At 51.7% G+C, this 12,634-nt stretch overlaps 1 protein-coding gene across 2 annotated transcripts in view; it reads right to left on the bottom strand.

The window, feature by feature from the left end:
• The window catches only part of COX10 (cytochrome c oxidase assembly factor heme A:farnesyltransferase COX10), a 110,387-nt gene that overhangs the window by 26,067 nt on the left and 71,686 nt on the right, over positions 1 to 12,634 (bottom strand).

The raw sequence follows: 12,634 nt of genomic DNA, 5'->3' as shown, positions 1-12,634 counted from the left end.
TGCAGCCTATTTCATGGATCTACCACAATTAATTCAATCCATACGTCATTTTTGGACATTTAGTATTTTCCCATCTTTTTTTTTCTTTTTCTTTTTCCGGGCTGCATTTGCTACACATAGAAGTTCTCGGGCTGGGGTGGAATCGGAGATGTAGCCACTGGCCTGCGCCACAGCCACAGCCACACCGGATCCGAGCCGCATCCTTGACCTATACCACAGCTTGCAGCAATGCCACATCCTTAACCCACTGAGCGAGGCCAGGGATGGAACCTGTGTCCTCATGGGTACCAGTGTGGTTCTTAACCTGCTGAGCCACAACGGGAACTCTTCCCATCTTTTTAATTAGAAAGTACACTGGGATGAACATCGTACAGAGAAGCCACTGTGCACAGCTCTGAGCAGGATAAATTCTGAGGGTAAGTTCCCAGTCACTGGGCCGGAGGACAGGTGCATTTTGAGGGGCTCTGAAGTCAGATTCTTAATCCGCTGCGCCATGGTGTGTGCCATGGTGGGAACTCCTATCATTTGTTCTTTATTTAAAATTTTTTTCATCACTCCTTTTGCTCCTTCCAGCGTTTAAATCCCATGGCAGCTGGCCTGATTTCTCGAGGTCGGCCCAGAAGGAGGGCTAGTCGAACTGGCTTCCCTGGGTCTCCCTGGGCTGGGATGACCCCAGGAAGCGGGCCTCGCATCTTCCTGGCAGAAGCCCTGCGCCAGCAGTTCTGCCTTCAGCACAGTCTCCGGACCAGCGGCTGTGGCATCACCTGGGAACTTGTTAGGAATCCAGGAGATCTGGAGGCTTCCTGATGGCTGGGATCCAGCGCTACACTGTCACCAACGTGATGCTGGTCCTACCTGGTCTGCACCTGCCAAATGCACAGGCTGGGCCTACAGTCCTGCACCTCCATCCCTCCTCCAGCGCTGACCATGTTGGCCTGGTAAGTTGCCTACTTTCAGTTGTCTTTAGATAAATGTGACTGCAGTGGAAAGAACACGGGGCTGTGAATTAGCTCTGTAAGCAACGGACGGGGGAACCGCAGGTGTACCCTCGACCTCTCTGTTCCACCTCCCTTGTCATCTAGTCACACAGCTCCATGTGTTCTGGCCATGCCAAGGGCAGGATGAAGCCAGTGTGGCAGAGCCTTGCCGACTGTCGAGTCTGCGTGATGCGTGTGCCAGGGTTCACTGTGCCATCTCTGCCCCTGTGCCCATGGAACATGTTCACCGCAAAGATGTTTGGGGGATGCTTTGATGTTCCTTGTGTTGTTGTCACGATATTCTGGTGTCTGTAAATAGCCTAAAGCGGGTTGTTCGGGAACCAGGTGGTCTGAGTTCTCTGCTGGGAACTCCGAGGTTATCTGTATAAAAACGGGCAGATTATTTAACTGCTCTGGTCTGTGGTCGGTTCCCTCGTCTGTCAAGTCAGGGTTGTGTTAGGGCTTTTCGGATGGCAAGACTGCAAGCCAAGTCAAAGCAGCACACACAAAAGGCCCTGTGACAGCCGCCCCGGGGAAGGTGGGGCTTTCGCGCCACTCCTCTGCTGGGGGAGGATGGTGGCAGAAAACGCGCTAGCAGTTTTCTTGAAAGAAAAAAAATTCTTTGATATCCATTCACTCCCTCCTGTAAATAGGTTCCTGGCTCACACGGAGGGAGGAAAGATGATGCATTTCCAAGCTCACAGCCCAAACTGAATTACATTTTAAATTGAGGTCTCTCTCCATCGAGCATCCGCGCACAAGGCCTTTCTATCTCGTCCTTTCCTGCCCAAGGCTACGTTCCCGCCCAAGAAACTAATAGCGATGGGGGCGGGGGCAGAACAGGGAAGACAACAACGGACACTTGTCGACACATTTCTATGAATTATTTATTCCTCCTTTAAATTACTGCATTTCTTTGTTTACTAAACACCGGTCCTTAGTAGCTCTATCAAGGTGCAATTTTCTATAGAAATGAGAAACAAAGGAGCGTATACAAGCTTTCATTTGATACCTACGTATTATACTTTAATGTAATTTAAATTACCTGGCTTTTAAATAATTTACTGGCGAAAGGTGGCCTTCTGTTTGAGTAATATGTCAGAGAGGCCCAGCAAATGTTCTGTTAAATGCGGAAAGTCTTCTATTTTAAGCAGCTCTGCAGGTAACTGGGTTTCCCCCCAAATTAATCTCATATTTCTTGGTCCTTTTTCCAGAAGAAACGATTTTCAAATTACATAAAAAAAAAATTTCGGAGTCCCTGTTGTGGCGCAGTGGTTAACGAATCTGACTAGGAACCATGAGGGTGCGGGTTCGGTCCCTGCCCTTGCTCAGTGGGTTAACGATCCGGCGTTGCCGTGAGCTGTGGTGTAGGTTGCAGATGCGGCTCGGATCCCGCGTTGCTGTGGCTCTGGCGTAGGCTGGTGGCTACAGCTCTGATTCGACCCCTAGCCTGGGAATCTCCATATGCCGTGGGAGAGGCCCAAGAAATGGCAAAAAAAAAAAAGACAAAAAAAAAAAAAATTTCCTTTCTTTAAAAACAGAAGATAACTCAAGACCTTAATCAAATGCAGCCAATTTAACTTTAATTTCCTGCATAAACCCCACATTTGAGCTTTGACCCGAGTTTGTGGGGAGAATCTCCACAAAGAACTGATTCGCTCATGTCTCCCCAGAATTTCATTCAGGAATTTTCTATTTCTGAACCAGTCTCAAGTGATAGATGCTGGAAAAGCGCCGGGGACTGATGTAAGTTCAGAATGTCAGGAGTAGGTGAAGGAAACGAGGGCACGAAGCATATTTTAAAAGAAAATTAGTTACAGTAATTTTTGAAAAACCTTCAGTTTATGTCAAATGATGGTAACCTGCTTCAAAAACAACCAAAAAAAAAAAAAAAAAAGGAAATTGAATGTTAAAGCATGTTTAAGAGAAAAGCAAGAACAAGTATGTATACTTGGCTTGATTATCTCCGAAACACGGGGGCTGCGGCACCACGTCAGGTGAAACCTTGGGGAAGAAATCAAAGCTGGTCTGAGCTGAAGGAGTTTTTGAAAACTGATGGAAGACTTATTCATCCAGGGGGAAGATAAGACGGATAGATTCGGGGGAGGAAAAGCTCAAGGAGCCTTAGCCCACTGTTGACCCATCAGATGCGGCCTTCTAACTCAGGGAGGAGGCAAAAGGCAAACTCAAGTTAAGAATTCCGGGGAGTTCCCATGAGGACGCGGGTTCGATCCTTGGCCTCGCTCAGCTCAGTGGGTGAAGGATCCAGCGTGGCTGTGAGCTGTGGTGTACGTCGCAGACACAGCTCGGATCTGGTGTGGCTGTGGCTGTGGCTGTGCTGGAGGCCGGCGGCTGCAGCTCCGATGGGACCCCTAGCCTGGGAACTTCTATATGTCGCCGTTACGGCCTTAAAAAACAAAACAAACAAAGCCAAACACCACCTCGGGTATGGGGTAGAGGTCCCATCTGTTTTCTCACATCCTTGAGGGCGGGACCACCTACGGAACCCCTGCATCGCCGCCAGGTTCCCAGAGGGATGGCGGGTACCTGGTGGAGCCAGATGGTGTCCTGCTCTGACCCTCCCCCTTTAATATACGGGACACTAATAAAAACAAGCAGCTCTGTCCACCTACATGAAATTAGGGTCAATGAATGGTAAGGGGTCTCTGAAAAGCTTTAATAAAACACAAGTTATTTTTTAAAAAATCAAGCTGGGACATCAAACCCTCCATCTCTGCTGCTTCGGAGACCACCTGGGAGCTGCGAGCACACAGCCCTGGGGAGAGAGAGGTGCAGATGCAGGTGAGCAGGTCCTGCGCCGCCCGCCTGGGACGAGCCTTTGAGCCTCTGCTCCTGGACAGCGCCTGCACCCACAGCAGCCAGGGGGACCAGGCTCCCCATATAAGGAGGAAAGGGGCTGCCCGAGGCAAAAACAGGAGGGGTAAGGACTGTGGGAACTGCCAGGCAGGTATGGCTGGCAGCTTCCACGTGGGAGGGAGCCCACGAAGCCCAGAAATCTGGGCTTTTATGCACAAGTCTTCTATTTTTAAATGCTGGCCACTGTGGAAAAGCACAGCATTCCAAAGGAAAATGCCTCTTCGGGGTCTGGTCCGGTGGTTCTGCCGTCTGGGTGGAAGACCTCCGCTGTGAAGCGCCTGCAGCTCCTCCGCCCCAGGACTGACACCCCCTCCGACCACCCCCACCGTCCCCGCCTCCCCACCACTCTCCTTTCATCTTCAGTGTGGCCTTTCCTTACTCATCCTCTAAGATTCAGCCTAGACATCAAAACACGTCCTCCAAGAACACCTCCCCCCCGCCGCCCCCACTCCCGACAGGTGGCCCAGGTGCCCTCTGCGCCCGTCACTGCCATCCTCCAAGAACACCTCCCCACCTCCTCCTGCCCACTCCCCAGGAGTGGCCCAGGTGCCCTCTGCACCGTCACTGCCATCACGCCGACCTGCTCTGCGACCTCACCACACGCTTTCTGAGTGTCGCCTGCACTAGTCAACGTGATATGCCCTATACCTAAGGCTGGGGCGCAAAATGTTGACTGAAACTAAACTCGACAAACCAGGCAGGAGAGGGAAGATTGTCCTAAGGCCACTGCTCCTGTAACACCAGTCAGGGGGAGCAGCATCTGATGTCGTCAGATCTTTCCGTGTCCTCTTGTTTGAAAGGAGATGAAAAGAAGCAACAGGCCATGAGCGCAAATGACTCCTGACGACTAGTGAAAGGCGTACTCGCCTATGACTCGCTTCTCACGTGCCTGCAAGTGACTAACCTGGTTACCATGGCATGACACTTAATTCTCTATATTCATAATTACTGGAATTAATTTTCCCATTAAGGTGGGAAAACTCAAGCTGACATGTATTATTTCCCTGTCAACATTGCCGAGCTGGAAAATGGATCATTCCAAGGAGATGGAATCAAAATACGGATATGCTTCACAGTAACAGGATTTTCTGGTTATAAACAGGGGCACAGGGCAGGGGTGGGGAGCGCCCAGGGGACCCCCCCACCATCCCCAGGACTGCATCCATCAATGCTCATGACTCACGATGCTTCAAAAAAATCAAATATGGGAGTTCCCGTGGTGGCGCAGTGGTTAACGAATCCGACTAGGAACCATGAGGTTGCAGGTTCGATCCCTGCCCTTGCTCAGTGGGTTAATGATCCGGCATTGCCGTGAGCTGTGGTGTAGGTTGCAGACGCGGCTCGGATCCTGCGTTGCTGTGGCTCTGGCGTAGGCCGGTGGCTACAGCTCCGATTTGACCCCTAGCCTGGGATCCTCCATATGCCGCCAGAGCGGCCCAAGAAATAGCAAAAAAAAAAAAAAAATATCAGATGTGCTTCTTCCCTCTGCTGATGATGGGTCTGAAAAAACGCCCAAGTTCCTCCCCTGATCCACTGTCCTGACTCAGCCCATCGATGGCACAGCCCTTTAGCTGGCTCTTTGTCTCACGACGCGTGACACTGAATGACTGTATTTTAAGGACCAAGTTCTGAATATGAGCACTGCGATTACTGAGACCAAATCTGTTCCTCCTGCCACTTCAAATGCCTGGCTGACACTCAGAAATTTCCACACTTAGGAAAGGTTTACGCTCTTATTCCATCTGCGGTATATACACACCGAGACTAATCCTCCCCCCCAGAAGCTCTGCAGAGCTTCACCGGGTACCAGCCCCGTGTGACGGGGGGAGGAACGGCACCCACGGCCCCCCTGCAGCCTGCAACCGTTTACATTTGCTTAAGTGCTCCCTGGTGAGACCTTCAGTAAACGTGAAAAATGGCTCCTGTAAATCCCGGTAATACTTAAGCTAAACCCGAGCTTTACGTTAATGATGCCAACTAAACAATCCATTCATTTCATCTCGAAAACTCAGGCTCCATCATTCATTTACAAACCAGGCCTGGGCCGCCCCGCCCCGACTCCGACTCCGAGGGTTTGAAGGTCTCCGCCCCCAATAACCTCCCACTCTGCTCTCATCGCTTCCCGTGCGGCTCACGGCCGCAGGGAGCGCTCCCAAGCTCTGGATGAAACCTGGGCTGGCCTGTCTAGGTCTCTCAACATTACCAAGCTGGAAAATGCATCATTCAAAGGAAGCCAAACACAGGTGTGCTTCAGAATCACGATGAAGGCCCAGCCCGGCCTGCCTGCTGCAGGTGCCTTCACCACACAGTGGGTCCTTATCTGCTGTTATCTTTGTTTTCTGACCTTCCAGAGACCACCCCGCCCCGTGTACCAATTCACTCATGTCACTCGGTGCATGTTTATGGCCTGCCCTGTCTTGTCTGCTTAAGCATTTGATGCGTTTGGCTAATTTTTCCACCCAGATTATAGGCCTTTTGAGCATTATAAAAATAAACCTGACAGTGCTGGTTCCATTATAGGTAATCAATAAATTCTGAATGAATTGAATTAAACAAGGGAATTGTTTAATTCGAAAATATATAGGAGAAACGTTTGGCCTTGACATTCTTAAGAAAGATTAATTTTAATTAGGACAGCCCAGGAGAAAAGGTTGTTACTTAAAAAAAAAAAAAGATTTATTAGAAACTGAAGTCTGAAGGACATCAGGTTGGAGAAAGATGGATTCCTCCAGCCTTTCGGAAAACAAGGAGCAGAATGAACAGAAAACAGCCAACTCCAGCCTGACAGAACCCGGGCACACCCGGCGGAAGAACGGCCAGAGGACACCTCTCTCCACGCCCCGACCCGCCGCATCTCTCCCGGGGCTCTGACTCCAAGCCCCCTGAGGACCCTGAAGTGGGTGCTGGGGAGGGGGAGGTGGGGAGGAAGGACCCTAGTTGGATGGTTCTGCCTGGGGCAGTGCGCCCAGGCTGCCGGAGTGGCCTGAGGTGCTTCTTCCTATCCCTCCAGGCCTAACTGTCCCCTCCCCTCGGCCCGGGGCACTGGTCCAGAGCTCGGGCGATCAAATCCTCCACAAGGCCCTAGAACTGGGCCGGGGACTCCGGGGAGACCCTGGGGCCAAGGCTGAGGCTTCCATTTGGGTGATGAGTGGACTTAAGGGAAGCTGAGGGCCCAGCACGTAGAGAGGTGACAGGAACCAGAGCAAAGCGGCCCGAGCACAGGGCAGGAGGGGACTCACTGTGGAGGGCTGAGGGCCCGTCTTTCCAGAAGCCTGGCTGTAAAAAGAGCGGACGAGAGGAAAAGCCAGACGGAGCAGCCGATTCAACAGACCCCTCTAGGACACAAGAAAGGCCTCTTGTCCAAATACGAAGTCGGACGACAAGCACGCGATGGGGCAGTGGGCTGGGAGAGGGGCCGAGGGGCTCCAGGGGGATTCTGAGCCAAGCACCTGCTCTGCCAGTGGCTCCCTAGGCCTTAGAGCTTGTCGGGGACCAGAGACAGAAACGGGTCCCAAGGGGCCTGGAGGCCCCACCTTCCAAACTCAGGTGGTAGATTCTGCAGCCAAATCTTCCGTGGAAAAACGCTTGACGTCCCCCTCCTGGGAAGAAGTGAGGGTGTCTTAGGAAGAACTACTGCGGATGGTCCCCTGTACCCCCCTCGGCCACCCTCAAATGAGGACCAAAGCTGCAAGTTAACACAGAGCTTTGAACTTGGAAGGCACTCGAGGACACTGGCCACCTGTGTGACGGGGGAGCTGGGGGAGGGGAAGTCCTTGAGAGGATACAAAACAGCAGAAAAACAAGGGGTCTCAGAGGGGTCCGACCACTTTCTGATTTTGCAGGGGTGGGGGGGGCAGGTCCTGCCCACTGACCTGGCCTCCGGGGAACAGAGGCGGTGTTGCGGCTGCGAACTGGCAGGGGCAAAGTCTGTGGCAAGGAGCCAACACGGGAGGCAGGCCAGCGCCGTCCGGCCCCGGAGGCCCTCTTTCCTGACGCTCCCAGATGCTCAAGCTCTTTAGCTAAATGCACCGGGGCTCCAGGTCCAGCCGCGGGCATTGGGGACGCTCCCTAAGTGAGCTAAGGGACAATGTACTCAAGTCATCAAGTGGCCCCGAGCCATTACAGACTCTGATAAATAATTCCACCATAAAGGCCACAGAGCTGGAGCAAAAAGCAGAGAGCCATGGGGTCAAATGCTTCCCTAGGACTGGCATTTGGTAAAAAGCCACAGAGGATGCTGTTCTGAACCGCCTGCAACTGTCGTGAGGTCTGAAGTCTAGAAGAGACCGTCGGCTTTGCTTCTGTGCCTTGTAATGAATCTGAGAACCACGAGACGTGGGGCAGACGGGTCACATCTCAGGCAGAGGTGTTACTAGCTCAGATGTCCCGGCCCAGCCTGTCCTGGCGGGGGATACGGCTGCGCCACCAGAAGGCAAGTCCTAGAGCTGGTTTTGTACATTGGCCTTGCATCGCATGCACCTGCTAAACTCACTTCTTAGTTGTAGCAGCTTTTTTTGTCAACTCTGTGGAGGTTTCCATGTCAGCAATCACACTGTCTCACTTCCTCCTGCCAGATACGCCGCCTCCGGCCCACGCTGCTCCCGAGCCCACACTGCTCCGAGCCAGTAATGCCCCTGGAAAATCTCTTTTGGAGAAAAGCTCCTGGAGGCATCTCTGATTCCGTAAGCTCATTGTGTCGTCTCCCGAATCTTCCATTGATACTTGTGGATCTCAGGGGATCATATGACTTTGTTAACATGAAAGTCAACCCCGCTGGCTTCGCCCCTGACTCTGGGTCTGCAGAACCCACCTCCCAAGTGGGTTCCCAATGAGCTGAGTCCTGCTGTGCGGCAGGTGACTTCGCAGAGAGTGGAAGAGAGGTCTAAACCCAGCTCCTGGGCACTGCGGTCGCTCAGAGCCACGACACTAGCTCCAGGAAGGTCCGCACGAGTCAGCTGACCGTCTTTATCTTTTCCAACTTACAAGAAGACGAAAGATGCTGAGAGTCATTTTTAAAGAGCTGTTTAAAGGGATCGGTGTGACAAGGCCCACCCGCCACGGAGTCAGACACATCATCCGCTCCATGTATGCGCTTTCTTCTCCTACAGGCAAAATAAACCACGGGAATCTGTACGAAACAGCCTTAAAATGAGGACGTTCTGTGAACACACAACTGGCACCACCTCCACAGAGGGCAGCACAGAGTTACCACCCAAACTAGCCACAGGGAAGGGCGGGGGGCACCATCGGCAGTCCTGCTGGGACCACGGGGTGACCCAGGTCAGTGCTGGGCACACTGGGAGGACCGGCCACTCGACCTGCAGCCCAGCTGGTGGTCGCCCTCGTAGGAGGGCACTGTCCCTGCGGCACCTCCCTGACCCCCTGCGGCCATGCCTGTGACAGAGTCACCGTGGAGGCTTCTCTCCTGTCTTCTCCCTGTCAGTTAATCCCTGGGTCAGGCTCAGAGGACCACATGTCTGCCCACGGGTGCCAAGGTCATGCCCTCCGAGGTTCCCAATGGCAGCTGGTCTCCCATCTGCACCGAGGGACACCGTGAAATCCATGACCTGCATCCTTGACACAAGTTCCCAAGAACGTTCTTCTAATATCATCACCCTGTCTTACTGTTAAGAACTAAGACGCAGAATTCTGGTCTCCCGAGAGTGGAGCCTTCTCCTTAAAGACAAAGAGACTTTGAGAGACAGTTGTGCCCAGTCGTTAGAAAGTCGGGGTGCAGAGTCAGACGGACTAGGACACGTCTGCTCGTCGTTCCCAGTTTTCCCACAAGTCCTGGGGGGGGCGGGGGGGTTTAACAGCATCTCCCTCACGGGGCTGCAGTGAGAATTACCTACCAGTGATGAACAGAGAGCTCGGCCTTCTGCTCTAAGTGCGATCTCACCAGGAAACGGGGGATGAAATGGACTGGCCCACCTCATCAGGTATGCGACGCTTTGAAAAAAGTTGAATTGGAGCAGAGCTGACTTGGCTGCGGGGCTGGCTTCGGGGGCACTGCCGAGGGAAATCCGTTCTACACGCCACACGGTCACTGTGCGACGAGGAGGAGCTTTTCCTGGAGTCTCATCCTGGGCTGGTTTCGTAACCCTGATGTTGCTCGCACACTGCTCCGTTTACCAAGGGTCCCATGAGCCCTCTACTCCTCCCTGGAACAAACAATCAATGCCCGAAAAAGCACTGCCTTCCCCGCCAGCTCTGTAAGCGGCCCTGCCCAACCTTCCGGTCATGTTTGTCTGGAAGGGAGGTCTGAGGGCACAGAGAATGCCACCAGGCACGCGCAAACCGCACCGTCAGGTCCACCCCAGCACAGGGCTCCTTGAGGGAAGCTCCTCGGGTCCTGAACGCACAGAGCACCTCGTCCGGGCGCACGCTTCTCTCCTCGAGTATCGCTCTACTGCTTTAAGTCCTTGGAATAGAATTTATTTCACTCAAATAAAAAGTTTCAGAACTCCCCCTGCAGTCACTTGACACCATTAACGAAAAGCAACGTCTCTCGTGTGTCTTCAGAACGGATAACACCAAGCTGCGTACAAAGGACTTTGCAAGGATTTCTTCCTGACTCCTGTCACTGCTGCCCAGCCGCTGGGACAGGGACGGGCCACACCTCCCAGGACCAACATCGTAAACCAAGCCTATGAAGCTGTGCAGATTCAACAAAGCCTACCAGCCCAAGTCAAACGGAGCAGTAACGACCAGACGAGACTGCGGCGTAAACTGGCTGCGCCTCGCACTTAAAGGTCCATAGCTGTTCTAAGTGGGAGACCCACCGAGGCTGAGAAATGAATGTTCAGGAACAGTCTACCAGGCTTTCTGCGACATCCCCCTGGCCACTCACTAATCTGTTCGTCGACACTGATTTCCTGAATTGTAACAAATGCTAAATGGCAAGACGTCGAGTCCTCAGCTGGAAGACTGGGACTCTCCACGCAAGGTTTCACCCCAGCTGGTAACAGCCCCTTGAACCTATCTGATAAAATACCTCCCGCTATAAAAAGGAAGGCGGACTCTATTTTTTTCAGGCCTATAATTTGTCCTCTACACTGACAATGAAGGTTTATTATCACAAAAGATTCTGCCTCGGTCATCTGCACACAAAAACTAAGTCACAGGTCCATCAGACGAATCACTGTCCTGCGACCTCTGCTATAAGGGAAGGGCACCGCCCACTCCATCCCCCAGGGCCACAGGGCTGCGCACTCCTGGGTGGACCAAGCCCACTGTCCTGAGGGCGGGCAATGACCACACCAGGCCACGGAAGATGAGCTATGAGTAGGAGGTCGGGCCTTCGTCTGATGACCATCGCACGCCTACTGGCTGTTTCCTGGCCTTGTCCCCATGTTTCCCTGTTTCTTTTTCTTTCTTTTTTTAGGGCTGCACCTGTGGCATGTGGAGGTTCCTAGGCTAGGGGGTGAATCGGAGCTACAGGTGCTGGCCTACATCACAGCCACAGCAACACGGGATCCTCAACCCACTGAGCGAGGCCGGGATTGAACCCGCATCCTCATGGATTCTAGTCGGATTCTTAACCTTCTGAGCCACAGTGGGAATGCCTCCCTGGTTTTAAAGGAATAAGATTCACTGAGGAAAAAAGCCTGGACAGAAATTCCAAACAAGTAAGAACTCACCTGTGATCTGATCAGTGGCAAAAGCAGCTTTTAGCTCTTGAGATGGGTTACAGTTTGCATTGTGCCCCTCGAAAACAACTTTACTCAAATAAAAGTGCTTCTGACACTTTCTTAACATAAACACAACAGACAGCTGGATTATATTTCTTTTTTTTTTTTTTTTTTTGCTTTTTTTTAAGGGCCACACCCAAGGCATATGGAGGTTCCCAGGCTAGGGGTCGAAATGGAGCTATAGCTGCCGGCCTACACCACAGTCATAGCAACACCAGATCTGAGCCATGTCTGTGACCTACACCACAGCTCACTGCCGGCAATGCTGGATCCTTAACCCACTGAGCGAGGTCAGGGATCGAACCCGAATCCTCGAGGATCCTAGTCAGGTTCGTTAACTGCAGAGTCGTGAAGGGAGCTCCTAGGTTATATTTCAAAAAAGGAACTACAATATCAGTTAGGGCTGAGATTTCTGTGCTTACATATCTTCACCTGTTCTACCACCTGTTTCAATATAACGGTATTTTAAATTCATTTAAGAACTGAATGGCTAAAAGCAGCCACAATTAAAAATTATTTTCACATAGATCTCTGACTTTATCTGAATTTGTTTCCTTTACGGTTTAACTTATGATGTGTGATTATCTGATGCCTGGGGGTTACCCTGATACGTTTTAAGCTCCAGGAAGCACTGCCTGCCATACGGCAAGAGGATGATTTAGCAGAATCGGTATGAACCACAGGCTCTTTTTATTCTTCTCAGCTGTGATATCTACTGGATTTAAAAAAATATCTTTTGAAATGCCAGTTTCGAGGTCTGCAGGAAGTAAAATGTTTAATCATTCCCCATTAGTGATATTAAAATATTTATATGCCTTTTAGTTCTACTTAATTGAATTTGGGGGGAAGCAGTGTAACGGAGGCAACCTTTCCTTGGCGTCCAAATAGCTGTCAGCTGACCATCTGAGAAAACCAGGCTTCGACCTAGCTCTTTCCTCCGAGGCTCTGGATGGAACTGTCTGAAATCGCTTGTGTTAATGGAATGTTTTCAGCCACTATAAGCAAAACAAGTTTGTGTCTCAAAACTGAATCGAATACGGAAACCTACGGCACGAGTTACTCCCACGACGAACCTTCCGATCTCAGATC

The sequence above is a fragment of the Sus scrofa genome, chromosome 12, assembly GCF_054392235.1.
Source record: "Sus scrofa isolate SSC_HxYL_T2T_F1_AM1 chromosome 12, Sscrofa_HxYL_maternal_Yorkshire_Landrace_v2.0, whole genome shotgun sequence".
Classification (NCBI taxonomy): domain Eukaryota; kingdom Metazoa; phylum Chordata; class Mammalia; order Artiodactyla; family Suidae; genus Sus; species Sus scrofa.
This window is presented reverse-complemented; position numbering and strand designations above follow the sequence as displayed.